The 13,226-nt window shown below is 44.4% G+C and overlaps 2 protein-coding genes across 3 annotated transcripts in view; one reads left to right on the forward strand and one right to left on the reverse strand.

Moving 5' to 3' along the window:
- Positions 1-13,226, reverse strand: part of LOC308311614 (metalloreductase STEAP3-like) — a 351,330-nt gene that overhangs the window by 121,872 nt on the left and 216,232 nt on the right. Inside the window, exon 11 of one of the 2 annotated variants that reach the window (XM_080758365.1) lies at positions 4,257-4,266. The exons of the other annotated variant lie outside the window; for it this stretch is intronic. The gene's annotated coding sequence lies outside the window, so the exon portion shown is untranslated. Of the gene's footprint in view, positions 1-4,256; positions 4,267-13,226 lie in introns of those variants that run through there. 2 annotated transcript variants of the gene reach the window in all.
- Positions 1-13,226, forward strand: part of LOC308311616 (gamma-aminobutyric acid receptor subunit gamma-3-like) — a 136,981-nt gene that overhangs the window by 97,985 nt on the left and 25,770 nt on the right. The window lies entirely within an intron of this gene.

Consider the following 13,226-nt stretch of genomic DNA (forward strand, 5'->3'; position numbering starts at 1 on the left):
GAGTGTGGCTCATTACCAGCAGTCCAGCACGCAGCGCTACAGTGAAAAGTCAACTGATCGACGGACAAAGCTACTCGGACAGCTATTTTATAAAGCTAAAGAGTAAAGGTGGTGCTTCTTGTTTAATGCGTGGGGCTCACTTCTGTTAGTCGCGGGTGCTATTATAGTCTGAGTCTGTCTGTTCTCAACGTGTCTCCTCTGCGGGAAGCACCCTCTGCACCGTCGTACGGTAGCTTCTGTTCACTGACTGTGGGCGCGTTCGGAAATACCACACCGGAGCACACTCTCCTATTAGTTTGCATTGCACAGTGGGCTCAGTGCGCTATTTCCGAACGCGCCCTGTGTCTGCGCTGCGACTCGCGAGAGACCTTTTTTTTTTCTTCCTTTCTGATGGTACGTTGAATGCGCCTCGGAAACACAGGATAGGGTGAAATTTACCATGAAAAAACAGTGCAACCACGGATTTTACCGATACAAGCACTCCGCGAACGATCCATCGAGATTTCACCCGTCAATTCTACCGACACACAGTGAATGAACCGATTCACTCGCATCGCGCACGTCATAATCGATGTATCGATACGTATCGATTATTTTCCACATGCCTACTGGACATGTATGGTGGAGCTAGTCCATTTAGAGATTTAAAGGTCAGGAGAGGAGCACCTTGAAGTCTGCTCTGGCATGTATGGGTAACCAGTGTAGTGCTATGAGTGTGGCTGTGATGTGGTCCTGTATGAGTAACCAGTAGGGGTGTAACCATATAGTAACTGCATCGAAACATCGCTTTTCATTTCATGAATCGAAGTATATAAAAATGAAAACGGCAACATTGATTATGTATCGTATCGTTTTGCAAATGAAAATAATCGGTATCGAATCGTTCTGCTATGCAAATAATCGATGGTATCAATACTATATTCTTGTGCATGGTATTTAGCAATTTTTCATGAAGATAAAGAGGGGATTCATTACTTAGTTTAAAATAATGTCAATGTATGTTAAATAGTTACTGTACCAATATCGTCCATGTATCGTATCGTCCACCATGTATGGTGATACGTATCGTATCGCTGTTAAAATGTATCGTTGCACCCCTTGATTGATTGTTGATCGGTAGACCGGAGAAGAGAGCATTGCCGTGAACTCTTCTTGAGGTGATGAAAGCGTGGACCAGGGTTTCAGCTATCGGGAAGTGATAGTATTGGACGGATTCTATAGCTAGGTTGCGCAGATGGAAGAAGGCGGATTTTGTAATGCTTTTAATGTGGGTTAGGGACGAGTCAAAAATGACTGTTGGTTTGTGAGTTATTGGGCAGCCATCAAGGTTTATAGTTGTGGTGTTGAACAGACCGGCATGTTTGGCGCCCGCCATCAGGCGCCCCGGCTGGCCAGGGGGAGGTAGTTTAGAGACCAGGATTACTGCATGTTTTTTTTTTGAGGGTTACTTTACCCTAGGGGACACGGGGAGAACATGTGAGGGTATTCCTAACCTAGGGGACACGGGGAGAACATGCAAACTCCACACAGAAAGGCCCCCTTTCGCCTTCCGCTATTTTTTAATAGCCAACGCAAAAATCTAAAACCTGTATACACAGATGCTTTCCTGGTCTTAATGGGTTACTTATGCAATATTAATAAAACATTTTCCCATTCAACTCCAACCGTCTCAATGAAGCTCAATGCGTAATTTAAAATTTCTTGTTTTTCTTCCCTTTCTGTTTCTCTCTCTCCCATGACGTCGGGTCAACAGGTGCGTCACATTGGAAGTAACGAGTGTAGAGAAGGGTCCTGACTCCTAATACATTTTTAATGGCTGCCTGTCACCCGCAGAGATGAATGCAGGTGATAACGGCATAATAAGTACGCCGACATGGGGCAGCCATTATTAACCCCTGTTAACCTTGTTTTGCTGCACCACCGCGTGCAGTGGTGGAAAGTAACTAAGTCATTTTACTTAAGTACTGTACTTAAGTACAATTTTGAGGTAGTTGTACTCTACTTGAGTATTTCCAATACTTTTACTTCTACTCCGCTACGTCTCGGAGCCAGAATTTTTACTTTTACTCCACTACAATTATTAAAACTTGAGTTACTAGTTACTTTGGAGATTTAGAAAACAGATGTAGAAAACATACATTAACCACTTCAACCCTATACATTTCGGCCATTTGAAAATAGCCGATCTACAAGCTCACAATGTGTCGCGTTGCGCCGCATTGTGAGCTTGTAGATCTGCTATTTCCAATAGACTTTGTACACATTTTGAACTTGTGAAAAAATGGCACATTCTGCAATAGGAGTACGTTTACTTTTAGTACTTAAAGTACATTTTAAATTCCGTACTTTTACGAAAAGTAGTTAATAAATTGCAGTATTGGCACTTTTACTTAAGTAAAAGAATTGAGTACCGTTCTCCACCACTGAGCGCGTGCGATGCTGCGGGGCCATTATGGTCGTTACGTCTGTTCTGGGGGGAATATTATCGCCGGGAGCCGAGGTCTGCATAATACGACGTGATTCACCGTTTCCAGAGAGGCGGACGAGTGCATGAATATATTGTGCTCGGCGTGATTGGAATATAGGGATGAAGGAAGGCACTGTAGTACCTCAGTAGGAGGGGGTTGGAGAGGGGGTGTCTTACTATAAGGCACTGTAGTATCTCAGTAGGAGGGGGTTGGAGGGGGGTGTCTTACTATAAGACACTGTAGTACCTCAGTAGGAGGGGGTTGGAGGGGGGTGTCTTACTATAAGACACTGTAGTACCTCAGTAGGAGGGGGTGGGAGGGGGTGTCTTACTATAAGACAATGTAGTACCTCAGTAGGAGGGGGTGGGAGGGGGGTGTCTTACTATAAGACACTGTAGTACCTCAGTAGGAGGGGGTGGGAGGGGGGTGTCTTACTATAAGGCACTGTAGTGTCTCAGTAGGAGGGGGTTGGAGAGGGGGTGTCTTACTATAAGGCACTGTAGTATCTCAGTTGGAGGGGGGGTGTCTTACTATGTTATGTAGCAGGTAGTGAAAACCTGCATGAGCGCCGGCAGGATATTACAAGTGGGCCCAGTGTTGTTTTTGGCAGAGAGTAATAAATGCCAAATAATTGGCAAAACACTAAGATTAATATAATCTTGTGTGAAGTGAGGGCCGCCCACTGTATTTACAGTATACAGCCACATGACGTCTCGTCGTCAATGTTTCACGCTGGCATCTACTTTGTCTGAGTTTAATTATGACTATACAGCCTGTTCAATGCTGTGTGAAGTCAGGGCGGGCTAGTGGCCACTGCTCTGAAACATCCCTCCCACCGCGTCGGAGATAGGCCGAGCCAAAACAGCGTGTCATCGATAGTATCTCCCCTACGTCATCCCATTAGATCCCATGTTAAAAGCCCCTTGGGATTGCACTATTTTAGCGTCTTCATAATGAAATAAATCAATAACCTTTTTGATTACCATGACCAATGACATGTCTGCTATACACTCAAGGTTTTTTGTAAATAATGTGCCGGCCATTTTCTTCGTATCGATACGGAAACAGAGCTTGTACTGGATTGGGGGCGTGGCCATCGCAACCAGGCGGTTCCAGCCAGCGGACTCACGGTAGCCTGGTTAATAAACCAGACTAATATCGCACGGACCGCGGGATATTAGTCTGGGGAGGCTCAGCTTGGATTTCATTTCCAGGGCGGCGGGTTGAAACATTTTCTCTTTGACGCAATTGGTCAGAGCTACTGTCAGTCAAAGGTCTCAAGCATTGAAAGTCACTGTACCAAAGCCCGCCCATATTGCATACCGTGTCCCGATTGGCCGCCCCATTTCTCTGGTGTAGGAAATTGAGCCTCTCCAGACCGTAATCCGCCGGCAGGCACATTTTTTTTGCCAACGGCTGATTCGGTCTGGTTTATTAACCAGGCTAGACTCACGGGGGATCAGCTCGCCCCACGATGAGTGCTGTTCTCTGGGTGTAACTAGTGAAATGACTCGGTGTCTCATGGAGGGTTTATTTTTCTCCGCATCTGACTTCTCTATTTTTGTGTCTGTGTGTGGCTGGAACAACAGTGACACTATATTCGATTAATAGTGGTAGAGGCGTAGACTATTGGCCTATATATATATATATATATATATGTTTTTAATGGAATGAGAGTTAGCGAAAGAAAAACTTTACACAAGGATGATGGTGATCAATGACATGACTTTTTTTTTCTGTCTGCTGCTCGACAAAAAGCAGAATAAAACACAGAATGGTATCGCAGACGGTTACTGTTTTATTGACGTGACATCATGACCCAAACGGGGAGGATGGTGTGAAGTGGGCTACTGTCACCCCCCCCCCGCGGCCGGCCGGTTGTGTGCTGAACGAACGCTGATCATCAGCGCGGCCAAAGTGAATCGATCATTGTGCTCCGTTTTGTGTGAATACTGTTTAGTCTTTATGCAGTGTATAGAGTCGCGAATGGAGTGATATGTTCTGACAGTGATTCTGTCATTAGTCATACAGCTGCATGGAATACAAAAGGGGGGGAAAAAACGATGAAAAAAAAAAAAAGAACGATCGTGTCTCCCCCTGTTTTAGGCTTTACTTATTCTACTACACAGCCGCAGCTATTATAGCCTAGAAACAAAACATTTGCAAAGCATTACGTATCAATTTATATGCCTAAACAAGCTTGATAGTTGATACACTTCCGATGCAGAAGCAGACGTGTGTTTGTATGGATGGATAGATTGGTTTATAGTAGGCTCAGAATTAGATAATTCCGAGCAGAATAATTCATACAAAAAATGAAAATGGAGAACCCTGATGTAGTCTTAGTGCTTTTACTGTACTTGTTTTTACCGCTCAGAGTAGTTTCTGTGAATATAAATGTCAATCAATCTTGACTTGAACATTGTCCATAGCAAAGGCGCTATTTCTTACGTCATCGACATGGTGAAATGGCGCCATCTACTGGCTAACTATACTTTGTTTTTTAACTGGACATCCTTAGGGTTTTTTTCTTATAGATATGCATCATTTTTTTTTTAAGTAAATTTCCCTGCTTCCCACCCTTTAACCCCTGGGGTCAAAAAAACCTGATCTGGTCACTGAGCTCTCATTGACTCCAGTGCATTCTGCCAAACGTCCGGGTAGTTTGGCTCCCATGAAAGTGTCCATGAAAGTGCCATGGACACTTGTCACGTGACCACCAATCATGATCAAGCGGGGGGCGGGCCTTGACGGGCCACCCCGTCTCCCCCCCACTGTAGTGCGTGCATGTGCACATCTTGTTACCGGGGCGGACCCAAATCACTGAATGCTCATTTAACCGCTGCCCTGAACAAACATTAAAAGTCCATATAGACTTGGCTGCTATATGACGTAAATTTGCAGAAAAGGTTGGGAACCTCTGAGGTAGTACAGGTGCATGCTGGGACAAAGGATCCTATGTATTTTGTGCTGAACAAAATCTAGTGTCGTCGTCCCCAAACCCCCACCCCCTTCATCCCCCAGCCCCAATCCCCCTCTCCTCTTTTTTAATGACTTTTGAATGCCCTCTTTTTAATACCTGCAGAGTTAAAGTCCCCCATGATTGTCCATTCACAGACCGGGAGCAAGTCATTAGTCAAACGATATAGTACATTATTATTTTCAAACTCTCATATCTTTGTCCCAATTATTATTATTTTTTTTTACAGAGCGTATAACCTTAAGCCACCTCCAACCGCCACTTTGTTAAAGCCCCCATTTTTTTTAATGACAAAAAAAGTGGTTAAAAGGCCAATTTAGATGAGTCTCAAAAAGGCGATTCCCCCTCTTGCTTCTGAAGGCCAATCCTGGCGTATACGCATACTGGCATATTATTGAGGCTGAGCTTTAATTAGCTTCTCAAGGGACCTGTGTGCAAAAAAAGAAAGGAAAACAAAAAACCCTGAAAAAAAAAAACAAGAAAAACAACAGAAGTGCCTCAGTTTGCCGTGTGCTGTACAGAATAAATATGTGTATTGTACAGTAAGTTAGCACTCTATAGTTACACCTCGGTGACGCTGTGAAGGATTACTCTCCAGAGGCTTCCACTGTGCCCTCCAAACACGGCCCGCGACAGACATTTTTTTGCTGAGATGCCTAAAAGGAACAACGGCAAACGTATACATCTGAGGCCTCGTGCTGTTAGAGGAAATTAGACATTTTCCCATTTATTTTGGCTGATATTCCATAATAAAAAACAGAGAACGGGTATTGGTGCATTTTAATGAGGACATTGCGGACATTCCCCTGCACAACACTGCTGCGCTACTGTGGGGGAATCTGCCCATGAGCCCGGCAATTGTTTCTAAATTTGGTATCTTGTTCCCCATCAAAGTGCTGGAATTCGGCCCAAAGAAACGCTCCAGAAACTTTCGTCCTTCCCCCTGACTCTGTTGCCAAGAATCCCTGACGTTTCAATTCACAGTCGGTTCAGCCCGAGCCTCTTTCCCCCCCCTATACCTACCGTGCTTATTCATCACACGGTGCTATTGTGAAGGCGTTGCAGTGCCTCTGGCCTTTTTTCTATCATATAGTCCTGTCCCAGAAGCACCCATCCATTTTTATTTTTGAGATTTATTGTTCGTGTCGGAGCCCCTTGTAAGAAACGTGGGGGGGGTTCCCTCAATTTTTTGTTTCTTTTTTTTTTGTGCAACTGAATGGCTGGACATTTCCTCGGGTCCCCAGCCAAAAATGTTGAGAACCCCTGATTTAGCAGACGCTCGTAATCCAGAGAGCAATTTACATGTTTTCAAAAGATTTAGAGATTTTTCAAAACATAACATAATCCAAAATAGTTCTGCAGCCGTGGAACGCGTACAGTTACAGTACAGTGCAGCCATGGAGTTATATAGGCGGCACCGGAATTCCCCTCCCATCCACTGCACATGGAGTTGCTCACCCAGCGCACCCATTTTCGGCCTAAAAAGTCTATGTAAAGTTCATGAACGTGCCGGGGTCGAAGGCATGAAAGAGCACCGCGAGTCGTGCGTGCGTGCGAGTCATGATTGAGCACCGCCGCTGTCGACTACGATATTGCACGTTCATGTTTTAGGCCCAGCTCTAGTCTCTCGCGTTGATCCCGCCTCTAGCGGCCGCATATATCGTCTCTGCCCGAGAGAGACCAGATGGAAGCAGGAGGGAGGAACTCACTACTGCCACCATCTGGCGGGGTCACGTTTGGCTCGAGCCGCAGTGCCTATAGTATACGATCGGCCAGCATGTCTTATCTAGCTTCAATGATTCTTCCCGGTTGGCCGGGGTTTATAGTACAGCCAGCAGCATGGTCTCCTTGGTTACCTGCTGTGTCTGAGAGCTAACACGGAGCTTGATGTGCTGCTGGAACAAACTGTGATAGGCTGTCCATTGATTTGAACGGTGAGATACAGCCTCGATATTGCAGTTTCTCAACCTTTTAAAATGTCAAGGAATAGTTCCATATTTGCTGAGCTAGTCACAAATCACGAACGGAATGTCCAATCCACCTCAAATGTTAATCGCATGTCGAGGGTGGTTTCATCAACAGAGAGCCAAAAGCAATTAGCAGTTTTCATCCATAGGGGGCGCTGCAAAAACACCCTTTTAATATAAGATCAAGGCAAAATCCACAAAAAAACCATCAGTGGGAGGGGTCTATATTTCTGAAGGCGTCTGTGCGATCTTGGCAACCGCACTTTGCAATTTCCCCACCGTTCCTGTACTACTCGCCCGGCGGGCAAGAGCCTCTGAGAGCACACTAATTAAACCTCAAAAGACATACATGAATAATATGATCTATTAAATCACATTAGTGTGCATATATTCGAACGGGTAAGGACTATACTATGATAAAATGGGGCATTCGCTTATGGAAAAAGATAAAACTGTAAAAAGATGAGAAGATTTCTGCCGCACAGCGACAAACTAAGGTCCTACTTCTCATGTACCTTAATTTAGGTCCCCCCCCCGTTGGCACCATGTTGCGGTGCCAGTGTACACAGCAGCACACACACGGCGCACGTGAAAGTGATGTGTCAAGTGAGGATACACCTTCCACAGGCAGGCATGACAGGAAGGGCTCGTTGTTTTGTTCTCCAGCAGTGTTGTTTTTGTCAGATTTTTTTTTGTTTCAGTCATAGTCTTTTGAATAGATTTCATTTAGTTTTAGTCACATTGTTTGTTTTTGTCAGATTTTTTTTTGTTTCAGTCATAGTCTTTTGAATAGATTTCATTTAGTTTTAGTCACATTTTAGTCAACTGGAATGTTTTAGTGTTGGTCTAGTTTTAATCGACTAAATCACCTGTAGAAAGTGTAGATTTAGTCGATTAAAATGTGTTTTGGCGGGCCTCAATGGCGTCGTAATGACTGATTACACTTGCTGAAAATAGCTGATCTACAAGCTCAAAACGCGTCACAGCGTACAGTTATAAAAGTTGCAAAAGTACAGCAAAAAAAGCTTTTTCTAAAATTTTGGAGATAAACGGAAGTTTAGAGATGGGCCTAAAATTGGACAATACAGAGGAGTCAAGGTTCGGTTTTTTAATCAGGGGTTCCACCACCGCCTGTTTAAAATAAGTCGGAACCACACCTGAAGTAAAACTGTGATTTATTATCAGTTGGACATTGGACATTGGACATTGGACAATAAGATATATATGAACCCAAATACCTGTAGTCATCAACCCGTTTCAAAGGAGTGTTAAGTGTTTTTATAATGTGGTTATTGTTGGATTTGCATATGTTTACGTATTCAGTTTTCGTCTTGTTGAGATAAAGACCAACACAGTTGGAGGCAACGTGTTCATTCTCGTCTCCCCGCGCACAATCATAGCACTAAAGTTTTTCAAAGAGATATACCTGCCAGACAGTAGGATACTAAGGCTGAAAGGAATTCATTTACATTCCAACGGGTGATTGAGGGTCGCGCTCTACCGCAACGGCCAATCAGCTGTCCACTAATAGTTCACAGGTTTGGTTTTTGTCCTCTTTTTTTTTCTCATTGTATGGATTTTTGGCCAGGCCAGAAATGGATTTGGGATTTTGGGCCTGTCCTTGCCTTATTGTAGATACGCCTCTGGTATGAAGTACTTATTTGCTTTTTTTGTTTTGTTTTAGACAACAGAGCTGTTTACCACTGTTTCTTTGTTAGTACTGTGGTTCAGTGTTTTGGGAGTATTGGGAGACACATCTATTAAAGAGAAAGGGAAGTTTGAGACACAACAGCAATGTCATTCTCACACTGGAACACGACTTGGCGCATCAGCAAGCAAGTTAAGCTTCCTTTTATGCGTTTGATTTCTAGGACATATTGGCTTGTACAGAAAAAAAGGGGACACACTCATCCTTTGGCTTGGTGCTGTTAAAGAAGGTTAATGGTGGTCACTGTTCAGTATAAATGACCACAGCGGAGCTATACCTGAGGGAACATAATCCTCTGAATGCCTGGGGGCATCAAATAATAAGAGCCTCCTGTTGTATAACAGAACACCTCCCCTGACAAGCATCAAAGTTCACCGCACAATGGAGCTGCCAGACAGAACAGGAGGAGAGAGGGTGTGTGTGCGTGTGCGCGCGCGTGCGTGTGCGTGCACGTGTGTGCACGCGGCTATTATATGTTTCTATTTTTTATTTTATTTAACCAGTAAAAACCACATTGATACTGAAGTCTCCTTTACAAGTGTGAACTGGCCAAGAGAAGAGGGCGAAATAAGTGACACAGCTCTGCCAGTAACGATAAATACAAGAGAATAACAGGAAAGACATGTAACATTCATAAATACAGAACCCACTACCGAAGAAGCTCAAAGGGAGAACGGGAACGTCTAATAACGCGACCAATAAAGGCTAAAACTAAGCAAGGAAATTTGCTAATAAACTAAAAAGCAAGAGAACCGACATTTGCTATACGTCAAAGCAATAACAACCAGGTCGCCTTGGAGCTTCGTGGAACTTCATCACTCCCCAGGCCATGTTTGAACAAACCGTAATAATAGACAAGCTAGGAATATTGTATCTGACCCTCTGCATGTATTGAACCGAGAGTACGATCTACTGCCTTCTGGCAGGAGGAGATATAGGACACGTTTCTCCTAAGGGAAGACGAATAAAGACAACCTTGAAACTTGAACAATCAACGTCATGCAGATATTATTTACTGCTATACCTTCTAGACCAGCCAAGACTTTAATTATAAGCCTCTGGAAGGTTGCCAGAGTATTTATAATAACTGTATCCACACTTTTCCTGGGCTGTGTGTGCTCCAGTTCCTGTCGATTTGATCCAATGAAAGCCAATGAAACTGGTCAGATGACCAATGATATCCAATGAAATCAACAGGAACTGGAGCGCACACACAGCCCAGGAAAAGTGTGGATAGGAGTAATAGAGCCCTATTAAACTCATCTGGGATTTTTTGTCCCTGGTGGAAAGTGAGTACATTAACTAGGGATGCTCCGATCACGTTTTTGGGGGCCGATCCCGATCACCGATCTTTTTAAAAAAGATCGGCCGATTCCGATCCCGATCCCGATCTTTTTTAATATTTTTTTTAATTTAATTGTAAATTTTTTATTATTATTTTTTTTTTTACTTATAAAAAAACCTGGCAACCCGCGCCCGCGGTCATTTTCCGCTAGCCTGAGCGGAGCTCCCTAGCCTGCTGGAGGGGCTCCCATCATCCCATGCACCCTCGAGAGAAAAAAAAGGAAAATAAATGCAGCCGTGAGCCTACCAAATATGTTGTGGTCTTGTGGAGCTGCTTGATCACCTCCTCCCCCTCTTTTCCCCAAAAAGCCAATCCCAATAAATCCAAAAGTAGTGTGATTCTGTGTGCCTCAGGCTAATTACTAACGGATAAACTATCAGTCTTATCCGAAATCTGTCAATCTTTGTCAACTCAACACGTGTTGACAACGCATTGTAAACAGAAACAGAAGCTGTGTGTCACACCAAATGTGGTGACTTATAGAATTCTGTAGCCTACATTAGAATCATCACGCGATCCTCACCCCTACACAGCTGCAGTGAGGGGGCCTTCGATTGAACAAAGGGGGCTTCTGACTGTGTCGCTTACTCGCCTCCCCTCTGTCAGAGGAGGAAGCGACGCGCAGCCGTCGGGAACCCCCCCAAACCGACTGCCCCCCCGAAAACCGTGAAATGCATAGGCTCATCTTACTGGCTGGCGCTGGCTGCAACATGCACATTTCTAAGAAAGTTGTGTCAGGCCAGGGCACACTACTTGTCTAACAATTTGGATTATAGTTAGCACTTAGCTCCCTTTGCTAACTACTGGACTGGAGATGATGAGCTCCCTCCCTCGCTGGGGTGAAGACGTGCGTGCTCTTTCTCGCTCTCTCTCTCTCTTTTCTCTCTCTCTCCCCCGTCCCTCCCTGGGGTGTGTGTGTGTGGGGGGGTATTCGTTGCGCTGCCAGTGCTATACTTCTCCATTAAGCGGTGCAGAACCGAGAAAGTGACACATTATTTTTGGATGTAAACGGCGCTGATTTTTGCTTTGGAGATCGGTTTCGCGGATCGGTGGATTTTGCACGGCCGATCCGATCCGATCGATCGGTGATCGGCCACCGATCGATCGGCAACCGATTGATCGGCGCATCCCTAACATTAACTCAAGTACTGTACTTATTAAAATGTCAGTTTGTCTATCTAGGTAATATTCAAATGTGATGTTTTCCAATTCAAATTGTCCCATTAATGCAAATGCACATGTAATATTTCCTTCGATTCAAGCCGTTCTTTAACATCAATACCTTTTAGATGATACTAGCTATTACCTAACCGCCTCCTCTGGGATGTCATTATGTGGGGCCAACTGTTGCACCAGCCAGTGTCTGCAAATCAACCTTTTTTATTCTTAACCCCTGTGTACTCCCTCGCACCCTGCAGCGCTGCGAGTACCTTTGATAAGAAAGAAATAATTAAATATGGCATTAGCGGGCTCCCTTGAGACAGCGTTCAATCTTTCACTCAACTGCACCTTGGTCAAATGCCATGATGACTAAGAATCAATAATTGCAACTCGGGGAGAAGAAATTCATCAACCGTATACCCACCCTATACACCACAAACACGCACACTACAAAATACGCCTTCAGGCTTTGTAGGGTTTTATCGTTTTAAAATTACATTTGTTTGTCTTTTGCCTCCATAATATTTGTATTACTATAGTTCGCACTCTCACACCACTGAATCTCAGAAAACCTTTAGAAACATTTCGCTTTGACAAAATAGGGACACCCGTGTTAACAAATGTACTGCGAGTCCAGCGCGTGTTGCATTACAAACGGCTCGGCGGTCTGCAGATTTACCTGAATAGATGGCGTTCCTCTGCTGCATGGAAGTGAATAAAACCAGCAGGGAAACATGCATTTTCAGAAAACCTTCAGGAAAAGATGAGTAAAGCGCTACGAGTTGGAATGGCACACCTTTATGTGAAATGGCTTCATGGCTCCTATCAAAGTGTCACACTTTTCTCATCTGCCTCCTATATTCATGTCTCTGTCCCTTATATTATATCTCTCTCCCTCAGACTGTTCTTATCTCCATGTGCTGATCACAGTCTCATTTGACCTTAGAGTAGGAGAGTGACCCTTAAGCGCTTTCATCCCTCTACATTATATCACTCCATTCTCCAGGTTTCCCTCCTTGCCTCTTTCTATCAAGCTTTAAAGATAGAATCCGTAACTCTTTGGTGGGGCCTATATCCACTGCAGTAGAGGCCAAACTTTCACCTATCCGTTCTTCCCGAGATGGAAAGCTTACTTGGCCTGGTGTCTTGTTCTCATGAGCTTCGGGCAGTGCTGTGTGTCAACCAGTAGATATGCTACCCGACGACTATAGCCTCTGTCCCAGGCTTACTCATCTGCGAAAAGAAAAGCCTGGTCACAAGCTAAGGGAGAGAAGCTATCGGCGGATGTATCCTCCGGAACATCCGTCAAATGTATTTCCCCCAGATACGATATTTCCCCGACCAATCACAACACATGTTTCATTTGCGGGGAATGTAAACTGATTTGTAAAGCATCAACGTCATTTCCTTGGGCGATACTTCCGCTAAAATCCCGCAACTTCCGCCCAAACAAATGATAGCCTCTACAGCGTAGGTCTTGCCCATGGTGCCCGACGACACCATTTGAGTTAAGCAGTGAGAGACCATACCTCCAACCACTGCAGATGTGTTAGTTATACTGCATTGACACAGGTGAGAGAAAGGTTTGCGCTCTTGT

This window comes from Protomyctophum bolini, assembly GCF_963924005.1.
Source record: "Protomyctophum bolini genome assembly, chromosome: 24".
NCBI lineage: Eukaryota > Metazoa > Chordata > Actinopteri > Myctophiformes > Myctophidae > Protomyctophum > Protomyctophum bolini.